Source organism: Entelurus aequoreus, linkage group LG17 (genome assembly GCF_033978785.1).
Source record: "Entelurus aequoreus isolate RoL-2023_Sb linkage group LG17, RoL_Eaeq_v1.1, whole genome shotgun sequence".
NCBI classification, from domain to species: domain Eukaryota; kingdom Metazoa; phylum Chordata; class Actinopteri; order Syngnathiformes; family Syngnathidae; genus Entelurus; species Entelurus aequoreus.
Genome location: NC_084747.1, coordinates 47,031,260 through 47,054,326, shown reverse-complemented (window position 1 = coordinate 47,054,326; position 23,067 = coordinate 47,031,260). Strand labels below are relative to the sequence as shown.

The 23,067-nt window shown below is 38.1% G+C and overlaps 1 pseudogene; it reads right to left on the bottom strand.

Annotated features, from left to right (window-relative positions):
• Window positions 1-23,067, bottom strand: part of LOC133631813 (protein prune homolog 2-like) — a 109,277-nt pseudogene that overhangs the window by 21,703 nt on the left and 64,507 nt on the right.

The following is a 23,067-nucleotide window of genomic DNA, read 5'->3' as shown; positions in this document are numbered from 1 at the left end:
GGCGCTCTGTACTTCTCCCTACGTCCGTGTACACAACAGCGTTTTAAAAAGTCATACATTTTACTTTTTGAAACCGATACCGATAATTTTGAAACCGATACCGATAATTTCCGATATTACATTTTAAAGCATTTATCGGCTGATAATATCAGCAGTCCGATATTATCGGACATCCCTAATAATAATAATAATATATTTTATTTGTAAAAGCACTTTACATTGAACAAACAACCTCAAAGTGCTACAGTGCATTTAAAAAACAACAACGCTAGAACCACAAATAGCTGCCCCCAACAAGTAAAATAAATAGTAAAAAAAATAAAAAATAGAACAGCCTAATAGCTAGAACTAGCACACATATCTAAAGAAAAAAGGCTTTTTTTAAAAAAAAAAAAAAAAGGTTTTTTAAGCCTTTTTTAAAAGCATTCACAGTCTGTGGTGCCTTCAGGTGGTCAGGGAAAGCGTTTAAAATGTCGTTCTCTGCTGTCTGTGTCAAACTCAGGTGTTACACTTGTCGTGCCGTTATTACACTGCAAAAACTGAAATCTTAGTAAGATGAAATATCTCAAATAAGGGTGATATTTGCTTATTTTCTGTCTGATAAGATAATTCTTCTCACTCAGCAGATTTTATATTAGTGTTTTACTTGTTTTAAGGGTTTTGGTCCTAAATGATCTCAGGAAGATATTACAGCTTGTTGCTGAGATTTGATGACCTATATTGAGTAAAACATGCTTGAAACTAGAATATCAACTGTTGCAAAGCTGTGTCATCAACACTCACAAGTATAAAACTACTTTTTTAAAGTAATCATTTCTTATTTCAAGCATGAAATAAAATAATCATGACTTTGACACAATTGTGTCTCATAATTAAAACAGATGACAGCCAAATGGACTTTGCTGTTTTATTTTCAATGAAACAATAGAAAATACGTACTCATATAGTAGTACAGTTGTTATTAGTGAGAATATGCTTATTTTAAAGGTATTTTTGGGTTCATTGAGGTTAGCTAATTTGACTTGTTTTGGAAAGTCATGACAAGCCAAATTTTCTTGTTCTATTGGCAGATAATTTTGCTTAGTTCAAATAAAATACCCCTCATTTTTGTATTTTTTTTTCTTGTTTTTGAACACTGACTTTTTGCAGTGTACAATGAAGTAATCAGCGCTATCATTTGCTGGCTCAGCAAGTTTCGCTCCTTACCGCTATTACAACACTGGTTGTGTTAAATATAAATGATCCCCTTTCAGAAAGAACGGCATTAAAAGCGTTGCTGTTAAGTGCAAAAGTTACATGGACCTGATGAAGGGTCTGGTGATGCCCAGCAATGTTCTTATGAACCAGGAAGGATGAACAATGATGAACATCTTCAAGTTCTTCTTCAGTCTGCAAAAGAAAAGCATAAGAAATAAAAAAAACCCTTGTCGACAATATTACTTTGCAACACAGTCCCACTTGTAGTGCACATCCTACCTGCGGTCTATCATTTGGTAGCATTTCTTCATCCAGGTGAAGCCGGGCATCCTCCTGCGAGGCGTGGCACCGTTCAGGTAGACGATCATGTAGTCTTCTGCTACCATGAGCTCCAAAGTGCTTATTACATACCTGCATAAGAACATATACATTATGTGTGAATGCTAGGAGATGGTATCTGACAACAACTACGCCAACACTATTTACCAAATTATTATTTGTTTGTTTTTTTGGTCAAGGTACACTACTAGCTTATATATCAGTATAGAATTATAGCACTATTCACTGAAAATGAGTCAGATTGTAAACCCTGGATCCCCCAATATCGGCAGCACCTATGCAACCCCAGACCATGCTGCTACCGCCACCATGCTTGACCGTAGGTAATACACAATTATCTTGCTACTCACATGTGTTGACTCATCTTCACTCTGTAAAAGCGCTTTGAGTCACTAGAGAAAAGCGCTATATAAATATAATTCCCTTCACTAATTCACTTCACATCTTCAGTGGACAGTACCGTATTTTCCGCACTATAAGGCGCACCTTCAATGAATGGCATATTTCAAAACTTTGTTCATATATAAGGCGCACCTGTGCATCCATATATGGAATTCTCTTTACAATGAGATAAAAGACTGTAAAAATATATTCCAATTGAAAAAAATATATAAAGACAGAAAAATAAGATCATATGGACATCCATAAGTGTTTACATTTTGCTTTATATTTATTTTACTTATTTTTTGCCTGGTTTTGTATTTGTTTTGTATCATCCCGTGAGGTGTATATTATTTTTTATATAATTTTTTTTAATTTTATTTTTTTGTTCGGTTTGTACTTCATGAAGTTTTGCACTTGTGTTTTTTTGTGTGTGTGTTTTTTTGTTTGTTTTCATTATATTTAGATGTAATTGTTGGTTTATATGATATCCATTAAGTAAGACTACATATTATGTTGAAGGGGGCAGGAAAATATTAAGATTTTTCTTCATCCTGCTCCTTCTCAGGCATTAGTGTGTAAATGTATAATTGAATAATTGAGGTATAAGTGTTTATCGATCAAAGATGCACATCAATGGAGATAAAAATAAATAAAAATGGTCCATATATAAGGCGCACCGGATTATAAGGCGCACTGTCAGCTTTTGACAAAATTGGAGGTTTTTAGATGCGCCTTATAGTGCGGAAAATACGGTAAATCTATACTGCGATACAAGTTGTACACGGTCTACTCGAAAGTATAATAATAATAATAGATTTGATTTGTAAAAAGCACTTTACATTGAGTAAACAACCTCAACGTGCTACAGTGTATTAAAAAAACACAAATAAAAAAATAATAAAAAATAAATACCAATAAAAACTAGAACAGCCAAATAGCTAGAACTAGTATGCATATATCTAAAAAAAGGCTTTCTTTTTTAAAAAAAAGAAGGGTTTTTAAGTTTTTTTTAAAAGCATCCACAGTCTGTGGTGCCCTCAGGTGGTCAGGGAGAGCGTTCCACAGACTGGGAGTGGCGGAGCAGAAAGCCCGGTCTCCCATTGTTCGTAGCTTTGTCCTCGGAGGTTGGAGGAGATTAGCCTGTCCGGAACGGAGGTGTCAAGTGGAGGATTTGGGGGTGAGTAGTTCTTCATATTCATTCTATAGTATTGTCTCTTGTAGAGATGTCCGACAATATCCGATATTCCGATATTGTCCAACTCATAATTACCGATTCCGATATCAACCGATACCGATATATACAGTCGTGGAATGAACACATTATTATGCCTAATTTAGTTGTGATGCCCCGCTGGATGCATTAAACAATGTAACAAGGTTTTCCCAAAATAAATCAACTCAAGTTATGGAAAAAAAATGCCAACATGGCACTGCCATGTTTATTATTGAAGTCACAAAGTGCATGATTTTTTTTTAACATGCCTCAAAACAGCAGCTTGGAATTTGGGACATGCTCTCCCTGAAAGAGCATGAGGAGGTTGAGGTGGGTGGGGTTGGGCGGGGTTGCGTCCCGGAAGAGTTAGTGCTGCAAGGGGTTCTGGGTATTTGTTCTGTTGTGTTTATGTTGTGTTACGGTGCGGATGTTCTCCCGAAATGTTTTTGTCATTCTTGTTTGGTGTGGGTTCACAGTGTGGCGCATATTTGTAGCAGTGTTAAAGTTGTTTATACGGCCACCCTCAGTGTGACCTGTATGGCTGTTGACCAAGTATGCCTTGCGTTCACTTGTGTGTGTGTGTATAAGCTGCTTATATTATGTGACTGGGCCGGCACGCTTTTTGAATGGTGGAAAAGCGGACGTGACGACAGGTTGTAGAGGACGCTAAAGGCAGTGCCTTTAAGGCACGCCCCCAATAATGTAGTCCGGGTGGAAATCAGGAGAATGGTTGCCCCGGGAGATTTTCGGGAGGGGCACTGAAATTCGGGATTGAAACCGATACCGATAATTTCCGATATTACTTTTTAAAGCATTTATCGGCATCTCTAGTACCCATTCTTAGTCATGAGCTCAACTTAAAAAAATATTGTAGCCACTCGGGTCGCAATAAATCAATCACCACTCCACTTCAACTTAAAGACAGCATAAGTTCGTTCCAGACGGGTAATAATACATTGGGTTAGTGTTTTTCATAGATCGCAGTGTTTTCTTTTTGAGTAATTTCACCTGATCAGGCCTTTTCCACCTACTTAGTGGCCTAGTGGTTAGAGTGTCCGCCCTGAGATCGGTAGGTTGTGAGTTCAAACCCCGGCCGAATCATACTTCAACTTAAAGACAGCATAAGTTCGTTCCAGACGGGTAATAATACATTGGGTTAGTGTTTTTCATAGCTAGCAGTGTTGTCTTTTTGAGTAATTTCACCTGATCAGGCCTTTTCCACCCACTTAACCACCTAACGGTGGCCTAGTGGTTAGAGTGTCCGCCCTGAGATCGGTAGGTTGTGAGTTCAAACCCCGGCCGAGTCATACTTCAACTTAAAGACAGCATAAGTTCGTTCCAGACGGGTAATAATACATTGGGATAGTGTTTTTCATAGATCGCAGTGTTCTCTTTTTGAGTAATTTCACCTGATCAAGCCTTTTCCACCTACTTAGTGGCCTAGTGGTTAGAGTGTCCGCCCTGAGATCGGTAGGTTGTGAGTTCAAACCCCGGCCGAGTCATACTTCAACTTAAAGACAGCATAAGTTCGTTCCAGACGGGTAATAATACATCGGGTTAGTGTTTTTCATAGCTAGCAGTGTTGTCTTTTTGAGTAATTTCACCTGATCAAGCCTTTTCCACCTAACAGTGGCCTAGTGGTTAGTGTCCGCCCTGAGATCGGTAGGTTGTGAGTTCAAACCCCGGCCGAGTCATACTTCAACTTAAAGACAGCATAAGTTCGTTCCAGACGGGTAATAATACATTGGGATAGTGTTTTTCATAGATCGCAGTGTTCTCTTTTTGAGTAATTTCACCCGATCAAGCCTTTTCCACCTAACAGTGGCCTAGTGGTTAGAGTGTCCGCCCTGAGATCGGTAGGTTGTGAGTTCAAACCCCGGCCGAGTCATACTTCAACTTAAAGACAGCATAAGTTCGTTCCAGACGGGTAATAATACATTGGGTTAGTGTTTTTCATAGCTAGCAGTGTTGTCTTTTTGAGTAATTTCACCTGATCAAGCCTTTTCCACCTACTTAACCACCTAACAGTGGCCTAGTGGTTAGAGTGTCCGCCCTGAGATCGGTAGGTTGTGAGTTCAAACCCCGGCCGAGTCATACTTCAACTTAAAGACAGCATAAGTTCGTTCCAGACGGGTAATAATACATTGGGATAGTGTTTTTCATAGATCGCAGTGTTCTCTTTTTGAGTAATTTCACCCGATCAAGCCTTTTCCACCTAACAGTGGCCTAGTGGTTAGAGTGTCCGCCCTGAGATCGGTAGGTTGTGAGTTCAAACCCCGGCCGAGTCATACCAAAGACTATAAAAATGGGACCCATTACCTCCCTGCTTGGAACTCAGCATCAAGGGTTGGAATTGGGGGTTAAATCACCAAAAATGATTCCCGGGCGCGGCCACCGCTGCTGCTCACTGCTCCCCTCACCTCCCAGGGGGTGATCAATCATTGGTACTTTTTTTTTACTTTTCTAACATTCAACAATCCACACTACAAAACAAAAATATGTATGATTCATGCTGATACTGTATCAGATCAAAATTGGTATCGGCTAATACTCAAGGCTGTGATATCAGCATTGTGTCGGAAGTGAAAAAGACGTATCGGGACACTCCTAGGAGACTGCTGTATGTGTCTCACAACTGTATATTTGTGTACTGAAGCGTATTTGAAGTGCAGCTTTACTTACAAAAACAGGTTCTCCATGACATAGTGGTAGTTGTCACAGTCACTATCTGGCAGGAAGCAGGCGGCAAACACGGATGATGGCGTTCTGTTCGGCGTAATAACCTGACACACACACACAACACACGTACAAGTCAGCGTCCTTCACAACACACTCCAAAAAGAGAGGACGGAAGGAATTAAAGCAGCGCTACGTGTGTCTTTACCTCCATGAGAAATGACTCTCTTGTAGGCCTCGATGCACTTCATGTCAATGCGATGTTCCTGCTCGCCAATCACCACGCTCCGCCACAGTCGACTATCCTCCTCCTCACCGTACGCTGCTCCCGCTGCCCACGTCAGACCTCTCAGAGTGCCCTGGTGGAGAGACGGGGGGAATTACACCAAGGAATGCCCACACTCGTACATAAGCACAAGAGCATAATGTATTGTACAAAACCCCAAAAGCAGTGAAGTTGTCACGTTGTGTAAATGGTAAGTAAAAACAGAATACAATGATACGCAAATCCTTTTCAACTTATTGGATTGAATTGAAATAAAAATGGAAAAAAGTTGAAAAGTGTGAATTGGAATTGAATACACTGCAGAGAAAAGATATTTCATGGGTGTTGTTGATAACAGTTAGAGATGCTACCTCAGTAGAAGCATCTTAAAACTCATTTGTATACTCTAGCCTTTAATAGACCCCCCTTTTAGACCAGTTGATCTGCCGTTTCTTTTCTGCTCTGCCCCCCTCTCCTCCGTGGAGAGGGGGGCACACAATTTGCTTTGTTTTAGAACACAAATCTAAGATATGGATGTTTTGTTCAGATATCTCAACATACATTGACCTAAATTGATCTTTAATTTACAAAACACCCTGTGCACCCTGTGCCCCCCCCTCTCCTTCGTGGAGGGGGGGGGCACAGGTCCGATGACCATGGATGAAGTGCTGGCTGTCCAGAGTCGGGACCCGGGGTGGGACCGCTCGCCTGTGCATCGGTTGGGGACATCTCTGCGCTGCTGACCCGTCTCCGCTCGAGATGGTCTCCTGCTGGTCCCTCTATGGACTGAACTCTCACTATTATGTTAAAACCACTATGGACTGGACTCTCACTATTATGTTAAAACCACTATGGACTGGAATTTCACAATATTATGCTAGATCCACAATGGACAAGGACTCTCACTATTATGTTAGATCCACTATGGACTGGACTCTCACTATTATGTTAGATCCACTATGGACTGGACTCTCACTATTATGTTAGATCCACTATGGACTGGACTCACACTATTATGTTAGATCCACTATGGACTGGACTCTCACTATTATGCTAGATCCACTATGGACTGGACTCTCACTATTATGTTGGATCCACTATGGACTGGACTCTCACTATTTTGTTAAATCCACTATGGACTGGACTCTCACTGTTATGTTAGATCCACTATGGACTGGACTCTCACTATTATGTTAGATCCACTATGGACTGGACTCTCACTATTATGTTAGATCCACTATGGACTGGACTTTCACAATATTATGCTAGATCCACTATAGACTGGACTCTCCCTATTATGTTAGATCCACTATGGACTGGACTCTCACTAGTATGTTAGATCCACTATGGACTGGACTCTCACTATTATGTTAGATCCACTATGGACTGGACTTTCACAATATTATGCTAGATCCACTATAGACTGGACTCTCCCTATTATGTTAGATCCACTATGGACTGGACTCTCACTAGTATGTTAGATCCACTATGGACTGGACTCTCACTATTATGTTAGATCCACTATGGACTGGACTTTCACAATATTATGCTAGATCCACTATAGACTGGACTCTCCCTATTATGTTAGATCCACTATGGACTGGACTCTCACTAGTATGTTAGATCCACTATGGACTGGACTTTCACAATATTATGCTAGATCCACTATAGACTGGACTCTCACTATTATGTTAGATCCACTATGGACTGGACTTTCACAATATTATGCTAGATCCACTATAGACTGGACTCTCACTATTATGTTAGAACCACTATGGACTGGACTTTCACAATATTATGCTAGATCCACTATAGACTGGACTCTCACTATTATGTTAGATCCACTATGGACTGGACTCTCACTATTATGTTAGATCCACTATGGACTGGACTTTCACAATATTATGCTAGATCCACTATAGACTGGACTCTCACTATTATGTTAGATCCACGATGGACTGGACTCTCACTAGTATGTTAGATCCACTATGGACTGGACCTTCACAATATTATGCTAGATCCACTATAGACTGGACTCTCATTATTATGTTAGATCCACTATGGACTGGACTTTCACAATATTATGCTAGATCCACTATGGACTGGACTCTCACTATTATGTTAGATCCACTATGGACTGGACTCTCACTATTATGTTAGATCCACTATGGACTGGACTCACACTATTATGTTAGAGCGACTATGGACTGGACTCTCACTATTATGTTAGATTCACTATGGACTGGACTCTCACTATTATGTTAGATCCACTATGGACTGGACTCTCACTATTATGTTAGATCCACTATGGACTGGACTCTCACTATTATGTTAGATCCATTATGGACTGGACTCTCACAATATTATGCTAGATCCACTATAGACTGGACTCTCACTATTATGTTGGATCCACTATGGACTGGACTCTTACTATTATGTTAGATCCACTATGGACTGGACTCACACTATTATGTTAGAGCGACTATGGACTGGACTCTCACTATTATGTTAGATTCACTATGGACTGGACTCTCACTATTATGTTAGATCCACTATGGACTGGACTCTCACTATTATGTTAGATCCATTATGGACTGGACTCTCACAATATTATGCTAGATCCACTCGACGTCCATTGCACCCACATCTGCGGTCCTCTCCAAGGTTTCTAATCGTCATCCCACTGGGTTGAGTTTTTCCTTGCCCTGATGCGGGATCTGAACAGAGGATGTCGTTGTGGCTTGTGCAGCCCTTTGAGACACTCGTGATTTAGGGCTATATAAATAAACATTGATTGATTGATAAATGGCTTTGGCTTTGCATAGGAGAGTTTTAACTTGCACTTACAGATGTAGCGTCAAACTGTAGTTACTGACAGTGTTTTTTTTAAGTGTTCCTGAGCCCATGTGGTGATATCCTTTACACACCGATATCAGTTTTTGATGCAGTACAGCCTGAGGGATCGAAGGTCACGGGTTTAGCTGCTTACGTGCAGTGATTTCTCCAGATTCTCTGAACCTTTTGATGATATTACGGAGCGTAGATGGTGAAATCCCTAAATTCCTTGCAATAGCTGGTTGAGAAATGTTTTTCTTAAACTGTTCCGACAATTTGCTCACGCATTTGTTGACAAAGTGGTGACCCTCGCCCCATCCTTGTTTGTGAATGACTGAGCATTTCATGGAATCTGCTTTTTTACCCAATCGTGGCACTCACCTGTTCACTTGTGGGATGTTCCAAATAAGAGTTTGATGAGCATTCCTCAACTTTCTCAGTCTTTTTTGCCACTTGTGCCAGCTTTTTTGAAACATGTTGCAGGCACCAAATTCCAAATGATAACAAAGTTTACCAGTTTGAACATTAAATATCTGGTCTTTGCAGTCTATTCAATTGAATATAAGTTGAAAAGGATTTACAAATCATTGTACTCTATTTTTATTTACCATTTACACAACGTGCCAACTTCACTGCTTTTGGGTTTTGTATACGTGCGACCTCACCGTGTGCGTTTATTTCCTCATCGGACGTGTCCAGCTCCTCTATGTTGACATCCAGGTCGTCGCCCGTGTCCAGAGCGTCGTCCTCTTCCTCCGTGTCCAAGGCGTCTTCCGAGAGCTGAGAGCCTTCGCTGTGCTCCAGCGACACGTTCATTGGCGGAGCAGCCAGCTTCCTCCTCTGGTTGGAGCCACCCGACACATCTGCAGAGGACGGAGGGTCTGCCACAAGGAAGTAAGTCTCAAAAGGTCTAAAATCACTCATGAAGGTAGAAACCGTTATAATTAATTTCATTATTCGTTTAACAGCCCGGACTCATTTCATTGGTGGTCACAAAAAGCAAATAACCAACAGGGTTTCAAATTAGCACCCGGTCCAAAACATTGACATTAACCGGATATAGCGGTATAGCTCGGTTGGTAGAGTGGCCGTGCCAGCAGCTTGAGGGTTCCAGGTTCGATCCCCGCTTCCGCCATCCTAGTCACTGCCGTTGTGTCCTTAGGCAAGACACTTTACCCACCTGCTTCCAGTGCCACCCACACTGGTTTAAATGTACCTTGGATCACTTTTTTTCAACCACTGTGCCGCGGCACACTAGTGTGCCGTGAAATACAGTCTGGTGTGCCTGCGTTATATATACTTATATATATACTCTTCCATATTAGTAGGTGGGAGCAGGTAGCTGATTGCTTTGTAGATGTTTGTCGTGATCACAATATGCAGATGACAGCGGGAGGCAGCGTGCAGGTAAAAAGGTATCTAACGCTTAAACCAAAAAACAAATAAAAGGCGAGTGCCGTTTAGAAAAGCCATTGAAGCTTATGGATGCAAGATGAAACTAAAACTGAACTGCCTGCAAAGTAAACAAAAACAGAATGCTGGACGACAGCAAAGACTTACAGCGTGTGGAGCAGACGGCGTCCACAAAGTACATCCGTACATGACATGACAATCAACAATGTCCCCACAAAGAAGGATAGCGTCCGGACAACTTAAATAGTCTTGATTGCGAAAACAAAGCAGGTGCGGGGAATAGCGTTCAAGGAAGACATGAAACTGCTAGAGGAAAATACCAACAAAACAGGAAAAGCCACCAAAAATAGGAGCGCAAGACAAGAATTAAAACACTACACAGGAAAACACCAAAAACTTCAAAATAAGTTACGGCGTGGTGTGACACACTGCAAAAACTGAAATCTAAGAATGAATTATCTCAAATAAGGGTGATATTTGCTTATTTTCTGTCTGATAAGATAATTCTTCTCACTAAGCAGATTTTATTTTAGAGTGTTTTACTTGTTTTAAGGGTTTTGGTCCTAAATGATCTCAGTAAGATATTACAGCTTGTTGCTGAGATTTGATGACCTATATTGAGTAAAACATGCTTGAAACTAGAATATCAACTGTTGCAAAGCTGTGTCATCAACACTCACAAGTATAAAACTACTTTTTTAAAGTAATCATTTCTTACTTCTAGCGTGAAAAAAAAAAAATCATGATTTTGACACAAATGTGTCTCATAATTAAAACAGATGACAGCCAAATGGACTTTTATTATTTATTTAAACATTTAACATTTCAAACAATTTTGAACAGAAATAGTTCATGCACATTCAGATAAATTCTTCAAAATTACAATAAAAAAAAATTATATATGTATATACGCGCACTAATTGACTGAAAGAGCACGCACTTGGCGTGATGATGTCATGTTATCCATGGAAAAATGCATTTTTAGACCATATGATTTGCCTGAGCGGCTAGGAGACCCCGAGAGTAACAAGCGGTTGCCTTGTTGCCTTTCCATTAAGAACAATAAATTAGTTTTTAGTATAAGTTTGCTGGTTTCAAGAAATGTAATGCCGAGCGCATATCATTATGTCAAGATAATGGCACTAGCATTTACTTCATTTAAGAAAATTTTTCCACATATTGAGCAAAAAGGTCTCTCTTTTTTTCTATTAAGAAAAGTGCACTTGTTATTAGTGAGAATATACTTATTTTAAGGTATTTTTGGGTTTATTGAGGTTAGCTAATTTTACTTGTTTTGGAAAGTCTTGACAAGCCAAATTTTCTTGTTCTATTGGCAGATAATTTTGCTTAGTTCAAATAAAATACCCCTAATTTTTTTTTTTTTTCTTCTTGTTTTTGAACACTGACTTTTTGCAGTGCAGGTGGTGACAGTACACCTACTTTGAGACAAGAGCTATAGTGATGCATGCTTGGTTATGGTTTGAATTCATATCCAACAATTGCGAGAACGACTTTTTAGTGTCAATATCGGCTGCTGAGTTTCATTTTTTAATGTTTTCTGCTGGTAGTGTGCCTCGGGATTTTTTCAATGAAAAAAATGTGCCTTGGCTCAGAAAAGGTTGAAAAACACTGACTTACACTGCAAAAACTGAAATCTAAGTAAGATTAAATATCTCAAATAAGGGTGATATTTGCTTATTTTTTGTCTGATAAGATAATTCTACTCACTAAGCAGATTTTATGTTAGAGTGTTTTACTTGTTTTAAGGGTTTTGATCCTAAATGATCTCAGTAAGATATTACAGCTTGTCGCTGAGATTTGATGACCTATATTGAGTAAAACATGCTTGAAACTAGAATATCAACTGTTGCAAAGCTGTGTCATCAACACTCACACCCAACGTTCCCTCTAAGGTGCGCACCTGCGCAATTGCGCACTTCTCACGCGTCCTCAGCGCACAGCAAATCTATGCCGCGCAAAAACTCAAATCCCACTCTAAACAAAATAAACAAATCGTTTGTTTTGTATGATTTTGCAATGCAACTGTGAGTAACAGGTGACAAAAGGCGGCCACAACAGATAAAACAATGTTTGTCAACACTTACATTATTGTAACGTCTGTGGAGACACTTAAAAGGAGGACAGGAATTCCATCGGTCCCTTTATTTAGCGAAATTGTTTGTTGGCCACAACCACACCAAAACAATGTGTAAAATACTTTTATCTAGCAAAACTGGTCGTTGTCTACTGTACAAACCAAGCCAAAAGCAACTCTTTGTCATCTGTTATATCAACAGCAGCCGCTTGCTCTCTCTCTCACCTGCACCAACACATACACTATGGCAATTAGCCACTGGTGTGTTTATGGCCACACAAAAAGTTGGATAACTCCAACACTACACGTAAAGTGTAAATTTCAGGTCGTTTTACCATGACTCCTCAATCACTGTGCTTATTCTACTGTCATTTGTTAAGAATAGGGATGTCCGATAATGGCTTTTTGCCGATATCCGATATGCCGATACTGTCCAACTCTTTAATTACCGATACCGATATCAACCGATATATACAGTCGTGTAATTAACACATTTTTATGCCTAATTTGGACAACCAGGTATGGTGAAGATAAGGTACTTTTTAAAAAAATGGATCAAATAAAATAAGATAAATAAATTAAAAACATTTTCTTGAATAAAAAAGAAAGTAAAACAATATAAAAACAGTTACATAGAAACTAGTAATTAATGAAAATTTGTAAAATTAACTGTTAAAGGTTAGTACTATTAGTGGACCAGCAGCACGCACAATCATGTGTGCTTACGGACTGTATCCCTTGCACACTGTATTGATATATATTGATATATAATGTAGGAACCAGAATATTAATAACAGAAAGAAACAACCCTTTTGTGTGAATGAGTGTAAATGGGGGAGGGAGTTTTTTTGGGTTGGTGCACTAATTGTAAGTGTATCTTGTGTTTATTATGTGGATTTAATAAAAAACAAAAAAAAACAAAAAAAAACGATACTGATAATAAAAAAAACGATACCGATAATTTCCGATATTACATTTTAACGCATTTATCGGCCGATAATATCGGCAGACCGATATTATCGGACATCTCTAGTTAAGAATGTTATTTTTTGGATATTAATCATGAAATGATGTTACAGGACTACATAATTGCTAATAAAAATATTTATTTTACGGACAGAAAGTTAATAAACACTTCATCTCATGCAACATGTGAATGTTTTAAGTGGAACTAAATGTGATCTCTGAAAGGGGTACACAATCTTTCCAAAGCAGGACCCCCACCCAGGCATAAAATACTACAGTGCATAGCTGATTTAAAAAAAAAAACAATATCTAAGTGGGCCAAATCACATATATTAGAAAATAATCTTTTGAAATTGACTAGTCACTTGATTATAATAATAAGACATTTCAATTGTTATGTCAGGTTTGAGACAAATGTGCTGCTGGTATGACCACAGTGTGCACGTCTGTATTCCACTGAGTGCTCAGGGTGTTTGTGCGTTTGCTCACACACATGAAAAATTAGAGGGAACATTGCTCACAAGGATAAAACTACTTTTTTAATAATAATAGTAATAATTTCTTATTTCAAGCATGAAAATAAAAAATCATGACTTTGACACAATTGTGTCTCATAATTAAAACAGATGACAGCCAAATGGACTTTGCTGTTTTATTTTCAATGAAACAATAGAAAAATACGTACTCATATAGTAGTACACTTGTTATTAGTGAGAATATACTTTATTTAATGTATTTTTGGGTTCATTGAGGTTAGCTAATTTTACTTTTGGAAAGTCTTGACAAGCCACATTTTCTTGTTCTATTGGCAGATAATTTTGCTTAGTTCAAGTAAAATACCCCTAATTATTATTATTATTTTTTCTTGTTTTTGAACACTGACTTTTTGCAGTGTAGATAATTTCTTTCTTTCTTTCTTTCATGTTAATTTCGAATAAGTAGACAAAAGAAAAACAAACAAATTTTGCAAAAAACAACAAAAAAGCCATTCAAGAATGAATAACAAAAGCAATAATAATAATAATAATAATAATAGTAATAATAAAAAGAAAAACGAAAAAAAGAAACAAGAAATGAAAATAAACATTAATGTAAACATATCCGAAAAGGAGTGAGAAAAGTAAAAACGTATGTACTCCCACACCTCTTATTACTTACTGTATATATATATATTGGGTTTAACTATGTAAAGCGCTTGGGAGTCGGCAGAGAAAAGTGCTATATAAGTCACTTCACCACACTTGATTTACCTTCCTTGTTCTCACTGTCCTCCACTTCCTCACTGGAGGTCCTACCCATCATCGTCATCATCGCTGCTGCTCCGTCCTCGTGATGGGAACTGTGCACACAATCATGATCCAGCACGTAAATGACAACTGCAATGGCCGCAAACACACACAATGTGAAAGCATCCAAGCCAAAATATCTGTCTATGAGACAAGACTTGCCTACTTTGTCTCGGGATTTGAACAAAAAGCAAGTCTCGAGTGCACGTGTGGGACGGAGGAACAATACGCAACACTGTTGCCCCCTCCCCCCTTCAACTCTCTCCCGGCACATCTGATTAGCACAACACCCGCTACAAATAGAGGGGGCGCTGCAGAAGACTGTAAAGATCTGAAATGTCTTATTTGGACACATACCTGAGATCTGTAGCCACAGCATCAACCGGCTTCTCCACTACTAGGTCACATGACCATGAATGTGTGTATGAAAACGCAAACACACACACAAAGAAACAAAGACGGGGAGGGTGGTGCTCCTCAATGAGGGGGCGGGTCTTCAGTATCACAAAGTGGGGCCAAAGCTCCCCATGATGCAATCGTTAAAGAAGAGCCATAATTAAGCAGAGACAAAAACACACACACATGCACTTTTACACACACTTTGAAATTCTGTAATTCAGTACTAAATAACTTCAAATTCAAAACAAAAGCAATTAAAGACAAAAATAAGGACAAAAAAATACCAATAATAATAATAATTATAATAATGTTGACAACAACAAGTAGGGATGTCCGATAATGGCTTTTTTGCCGATGTCCGATATTCCGATATTGTCCAACTCCTAATTACCGATACCAATATATATAGTCGTGGAATTAACACATTATTATGCCTAATTTGTACAACCGGGTATGGTGAAGATAAGGTCCTTTTTTTAAAAATTAATAAAATAAAATAAGATAAATAAATTAAAAACATTTTCTTGAATAAAAAAGAAAGTAAAACAATATAAAAACAGTTACATAGAAACTAGTAATGAATGAAAATGAGTCAAATTAACTGTTAAAGGTTAGTACTATTAGTGGACCAGCAGCACGCACAATCATGTGTGCTTACGGACTGTATCCCTTGCAGACTGTATTGATATATATTGATATATAATGTAGGAACCAGAATATTAATAACAGAAAGAAACAACCCTTTTGTGTGAATGAGTGTAAATGGGGGAGGGAGGTTTTTTTTTGGTTGGTGCACTAATTGTAAGCGTAACTTGTGTTTTTTTATGTTGATTTAATAAAAAAACAAACAAACAAAAAAAACGATACCGATAATTTCCGATATTACATTTTAAAGCATTTATCTCTAACAAGTTCAACAACAACAACACGAATACTATTATTATTAAAATGTAAGTGTTATTGTAATATGGGATTTAAATAAGAGATCACAGAAGAAATACAGTAATTATGAATGTATTATTGTGACTATTAGGTAGAGATGTCCGATAATATCGGACTGCCGATATTATCGGCCGATAAATGCTTTAAAATGTATTATCGGAAATTATCTGTATCGGTTTCAAAAATTAAATGTATGACTTTTTAAAGGCCTACTGAAATGAATTTTTTTTATTTAAACGGGGATAGCAGATCTATTCTATGTGTCATACTTGATCATTTCGCAACATTGCCATATTTTTGCTGAAAGGATTTAGTATAGAACAACGACGATAAAGATTGCAACTTTTGGTATCTGATTAAAAAAAGGCTTGCACCTACCGGAAGTAGCGTGACGTAGTCAGTTGAACATATACGCAAAGTTCCCTATTGTTTACAATGATGGCCGCATGAAGTGAGAGAGATTCGGACCGAGAAAGCGACAATTTCCCCATTAATTTGAGCGAGGATGAAAGATTTGTGGATGAGTAAAGTGCAAGTGAAGGACTAGTGGGGAGTTGAAGCTATTCAGATAGGGAAGATGCTGTGAGAGCCGGGGGTGACCTGATATTCAGCTGGGAATGACTACAACAGTAAATAAACACAAGACATATATATACTCTATTAGCCACAACACAACCAGGCTTATATTTAATATGCCACAAATTAATCCTGCATAAAAACACCTGCGTGTTTGTTATGCTAGCTCCTAGCTCCTCTGCTAGCTCCTAGCTCCATAGAACACGCCAATACAATTCAAACACCTGATCAACACACACAATCACTCAGCCCAAAAGACCGTTTACCTAACCCAAGGTTCATAAAGCTTATATATTTTTAAAAAGTTACGTACGTGACGCGCACATACGGTCAAGTTATCGAATGTTTAGCAGCCAAGGCTGCATACTCACGGTACCTGATATTCAGCTGGGAATGACTACAACAGTAAATAAACACAAGACATATATATACTCTATTAGCCACAACACAACCAGGCTTATATTTAATATGCCACAAATTAATCCTGCATAATAACACCTGCGTGTTTGTTATGCTAGCTCCTAGCTCCTCTGCTAGCTCCTAGCTCCATAGAACACGCCAATACAATTCAAACACCTGATCAACACACACAATCACTCAGCCCAAAAGACCGTTCACCTAACCCAAGGTTCATAAAGCTTATATATTTTTAAAAAGTTACGTACGTGACGCGCACGTACGGTACGGTACGTGTTATGCTAGCTCCTAGCTCCTCTGCTAGCTCCTAGCTCCATAGAACACGCCAATACAATTCAAACACATGATCAACACACACAATCACTCAGCCCAAAAGACCGTTCACCTAACCCAAGGTTCATAAAGCTTATATATTTTAAAAAAGTTACGTACATACGCAAAAAAAAGCCAAAGCTGCATACTCACAGTAGCACGTCTGCGTCTTTGTCATCCAAATCAAAGTAATCCTGGTAAGAGTCTGTGTTGTCCCAGTTCTCTACAGGCGTCTGTGTATCCAAATCAAAAGTCCTCCTGGTTAGAGTCTCTGTTATCCGAGTTCTTCCATCTTGACTGCATCTTTCGGGAATGTAAACAAAGAAGCGCCGGCTGTGTACTGTTGTGGCTGACTACGTTCGAAAAATACGTCCATTTCGCACCGACAACTTTCTTCTTTGCTTGCTCGGCTTCCTTCTCCATAATGCAATGAACATGATTGAAACAGATTCACGAACACAGATGTCCAGAATACTGTGGAATTATGAAATGAAAACAGAGCTTTTTCGTATCGGCTTCAATGTGGAAGGCATACCCGTGTTCGCCGGGCTACGTCACACGCATACGTCATCCTCAGAGGCGTTTCGAACCGGAAGTTTAGCGGCAAATTTAAAATGTCACTTTATAAGTTAACCCGGCCGTATTGGCATGTGTTATAATGTTAAGATTTCATTATTGATATATAAACTATCAGACTGCGTGGTCGGTAGTAGTGGGTTTCAGTAGGCCTTTAAAACGCAGCTGTACGGAGTGGTACACGGACGTAGGGAGAAGTACAGAGCGCCAATAAACCTTAAAGGCACTGCCTTTGCGTGCCGGCCCAATCACATAATATCTACGGCTTTTCACACACACACACAAGGGAATGCAAGGCATATTTGGTCAACAGCCATACAGGTCACACTGAGGGTGACCGTATAAACAACTTTAACACTGTTACAAATATGCGCCACACTGTGAACCCACAACAAAAAACAACACCAAACAAAGAATATACCACTCAACAAGAATGACAAACACATTTCGGGAGAACATCCGCACCGTAACACAACATAAACACAACAGAACAAATACCCAGAACCCCTTGCAGCACTAACTCTTCCGGGACACTACAATACACACCCTCCCCACCCCACCTCAACCCCGCCCCCTTCAACTTCCTCATGAGCATGTCCCAAATTCCAAGCTGCTGTTTTGAGGCATGTTAAAAAAAATAATGCACTTTGTGACTTCAATAATAAATATTTTTTATTTTGGAAAACCTTGTTACATTGTTTAATGCATCCAGCCGGGCATCACAACAAAATTAGGCATAATAATGTGTTAATTCCACGACTGTATATATTGGTATCAGTTAATATCGGAATCTGTAATTAAGAGTTGGACATTATCGGAATATCGTATATCGGCAAAAAAGCCATTATCGGACATCTCTACTATTAGGACAACTACTATTATCAAATATCATTTATTTACTAATTTAAACAATAATAATAATAATAATTTGTTGCTTTGACGTTATACACAGTAGAGGCCAAAAGTTTGGACACACCTTCACTTCAATCAATGCATTTTCTTTATTTTCATGACTATTGTAGATTGTCACTGAAGGCATCAAAACTATGAATGAACACATGTGGAGTTATGTACTTAACAAAAAAAGGTGAAATAACTGAAAACGTGTTTTATATTCTAGTTTCTTCAAAATAGCCACCCTTTGCTCTGATGACTGCTTTGCACACTCTTGGCATTCTCTCCATGAGCTTCAAGCACACCTGTCAAGTGAAAACCCTTTTAGGTGACTACCTCTTGAAGCTCATGGAGAGAATGCCAAGAGTGTGCCAAAAACTAATCAGAGCAAAGGGTGGCTATTTGGAAGAAACTAGAATACAAAACATGTTTTCAGTTATTTCACCTTTTTTTGTTAAGTACATAACTCCACATGTGTTCATTCATAGTTGTGATGCCTTCAGTGACAATCTACAATGTAAATAGTCATGAAAATAAAGAAAATGCATTGAATGAGAAGGTGTGTCCAAACTTTTGGCCTGTACTGTATGTTTTATTAGATCACCTGAAATGGTATAAATCAGGGGTCGGCAACCCAAAATGTTGAAAGAGCCATATTGGACCAAAAATACAAAAACAAATCTGTCTGGAGCTGCAAAAAATTAAAAGCCATACTATTTACAGATAGTGTGTCATGAGATATAAATTGAATTAAGAGGACTTAAAGGAAACTAAATGAGCTCCAATATAGCGACAAATGAGGCATAATGATGCAATATGTACATACAGCTAGCCTAAATAGCATGTTAGCATCGATTAGCTTGCAGTCATGCAGTGACCAAATATGCCCGATTAGCACTCCACACAAGTCAATAACATCAACAAAACTCACCTTTGTGCACTCATGCACAACGTTAAAAGTTTGGTGGACAAAGACAGAAAAAGAAGTGGCATAAAACACGTCCTAGAAAGTCGGAGAAAGTTATACAAGTAAACAAACTACGGTGAGTTCAAGGACCGCCAAAATTAGTAGGACAAAACGGCGCTCGCCAAATACTCGAAACAGTGAAGCATGTTTAATATAAACAGTGTGATTTATAACAATTAGGGAGGTTTGTGTCATGTTTGTCCTCCTACAGAAACCATATTAACACAAAAAATATATTTTTTTCCTCTCATCTTTTTCCATTTTTCATACATTTTTGCAAAAGCTCCAGAGAGCCACCAGGGCGGCGCTAAAGAGCCGCGTGCGGCTCTAGAGCCGCGGGTTGCCGACCCCCGGTGTAAATGGTATAAGTCAGGGGTGTCCAAAGTGCGGCCCGGGGGCCAATTGCGGCCCGCAGCTAATTGTTTACCGGCCCGCCACACATTCTGGAAATGCTATTGCAAAAATAAACAAAGAACATTCAAAAAAGTGGAATGAGGTGAAATCTAACGAGAAAAAGTTGACACAAAGCTGCCATGCAGGCTGTTTTTTTTTTTAAATTGTCTCTTTTTTTCTTTTTTTGCCATTGTTTAAAAAAAAAAAATAATGACAAAAAAATCCATGTAATAATGAATTATTTTCAAGGCTTCAGTTACTTCAAATATTTCACTTTAAAATGTCTTATGCGGTAAATATTGCATATATTGTGCAGATGCCATATACAAACATTAAAGGCCTACTGAAAGCCACTACTACCGACCACGCAGTCTGATAGTTTATATATTAATGATGAAATCTTAAAATTGCAACACATGCCAATACGGCCGGGTTAACTTATAAAGTGCAATTTTAAACTTCCCAGGAAACTTCCACTTGAAAACGTCGCGGTATGATGACGTATGCGCGTGACGTCACGAGGGCAAGGGAAGTGTTTGGACCCAATTCAAATACCTCTGTTTTCTTCGACAAAATTCCACAGTATTCTGGACATCTGTGTTGGTGAATCTTTTGCAATTTGTTTAATGGACAATGGAGACTGCAAATAAGAAAGTTGTAAGTGCGATCGGTGGAGCGGCGGACTACAGCAACACCAACACCAGGAGGTTGTGTTGTATTTTGAGCAGGATAGCAGACGCACTACAGTGAGTAAGCCCGCCGCCGCATCTAAGTTAGCTTCTGTTTTTTTTTTAGCTTCGCCAAGCTGAATATTATTAATCGTGTATTTACATGTTCATGGTTTAATAGTATTTTTGATCTTCTGTCTATCCATCCAGTCAGGGTTTTTTTTAATTTAGTTTCTATCTGCATTTGAGACTGATGCTATCACGTTGGCTACGTAGCTAGGTTAGCTTCTATTTTTTTAGCTTCGAAAAGCTGAATATTATTAATCGTGTATTTACATGTTCATGGTTTAATAGTATTTTTGATCTTCTGTCTATCCATCCAGTCAGGGTTTTTTTAAATTTAGTTTCTATCTGCATTTGAGACTGCTATGCTATCACGTTGGCTACGTAGCTAGGTTAGCTTCTATTTTTTTAGCTTCGCAAAGCTGAATATTATTAACCGTGTATTTACATGTTCAGTCACTGTGAATGTCCATTTCACGTTCTCGAGTCTCATTTTCAAGAGGATATAGTATCTGAGGTGGTTTAAAATACAAATCTGTGATCCACAATAGAAAAAGGAGAGAGTGTGGAATCCAATGAGCCAGCTTGTACCTAAGTTACAGTCAGAGCGAAAAAAGATACGTCCATCACTGCCTCTCAAGTCCTTCACTGTAACGTTCCTCATCTACGAATCTTTCATCCTCGCTCAAATTAATGGGGTAATCGTCACTTTCTCGGTCCGAATCTCTCTCGCTCCATTGTAAACAGTGGGGAATTGTGAGGAATACTAGCTCCTGTGACGTCACGCTACTTCCGGTACAGGCAAGGCTTTTTTTTTATCAGCGAGCAAAAGTTGCGAACTTTATCGTCGATTTTCTCTACTAAATCCTTACAGCAAAAATATGGCAATATCACGAAATGATCAAGTATGACACATAGAATGGATCTGCTATTCCCGTTTAAATAAAAAAAAATCATTTCAGTAGGCCTTTAAAGTTTTATTTGACAAAAGAGCATAAAACAAAAAAATAATAGTTTAAACGTAAAATGGACAGATATATCTGAAGTTGATCCTGTAACTTAAGTGTTGAAAGTAAAAGAAAAACCTCATAAAAATGTATCACTTTATGAGTGGGCCACCTTTTGGATCCCAAATATATTTAGTGGTATTGTATTTATCTTTTCACTGTGATTACCGTACTCAAAAACATTAAAGAATTAAAATCAATGGCGTCCTGCATTATTGATCTTTTAAGGCTCTAATTACTAAATACTGCATATTTCAGTTTTACTATAAAAAACTAAGTTGTTTTAGACAGAAAAGCCATAAAACCTTTTTTTTTTTAAATTACTTTATTTGAACTTGAAGTTGATATAGAGATTAACTGTAAGCGTTAAATGAAAAATGGTAATTTTATTTATTTTTAACATTTTAATGACTGAGACTCTTTATGGTCCCTGGGACCCCTAAAGGTAAAATAAATAAAAAATCCATATATTTTGTTATGTTTTGAAAATGAAAAATATCAAAATTGTTTAATCTTTATATAAACGACATTTGTAAAGTTACAAAGGACTTAAAGTTAGTTTTATTTGCAGATGATACAACTGCTTTCTGTTCAGGAGAGAACACACAGAAGATAATACAAATAATAACAGAAGAAATGAACAAATTAAAAAGATGGTTTGACAAAAACAGACTATCTTTGAATCTCAGTAAAACTAAAATAATGCTACTTGGTAATAGTAGGAAAGAGCATCATACGCAAATACAAATAGACGGAGTAGACATCGAAAGGGTAAAAGAAACCAGATTTTTGGGAGTATTAATAGATGATAAAATGAACTGGAAATCTCATATACAAAACATACAACATAAGGTAGCAAAAAACATTTAAATAATGAATAAAACAAAACACGTCCTGGGCCAAAAATCACTTCATATTCTCTACTGCTCGCTAGTATTACCATATCTGAGTTATTGTGCAGAAATATGGGGAAATAACTACAAATGTGCACTACATTCGTTAACCATGTTACAAAAAAGATCAGTTAGAATAATACATAACGTTGGATATAGAGAACATACAAACCCTTTATTTATTAAGTCAAAAATATTAAAGTTTGGTGATTTGGTAAAATTGCAAACAGCTAAAATGATGTACAAAGCAATCTATAACCTGCTACCAAAGAATGTACAACATTTCTTCTC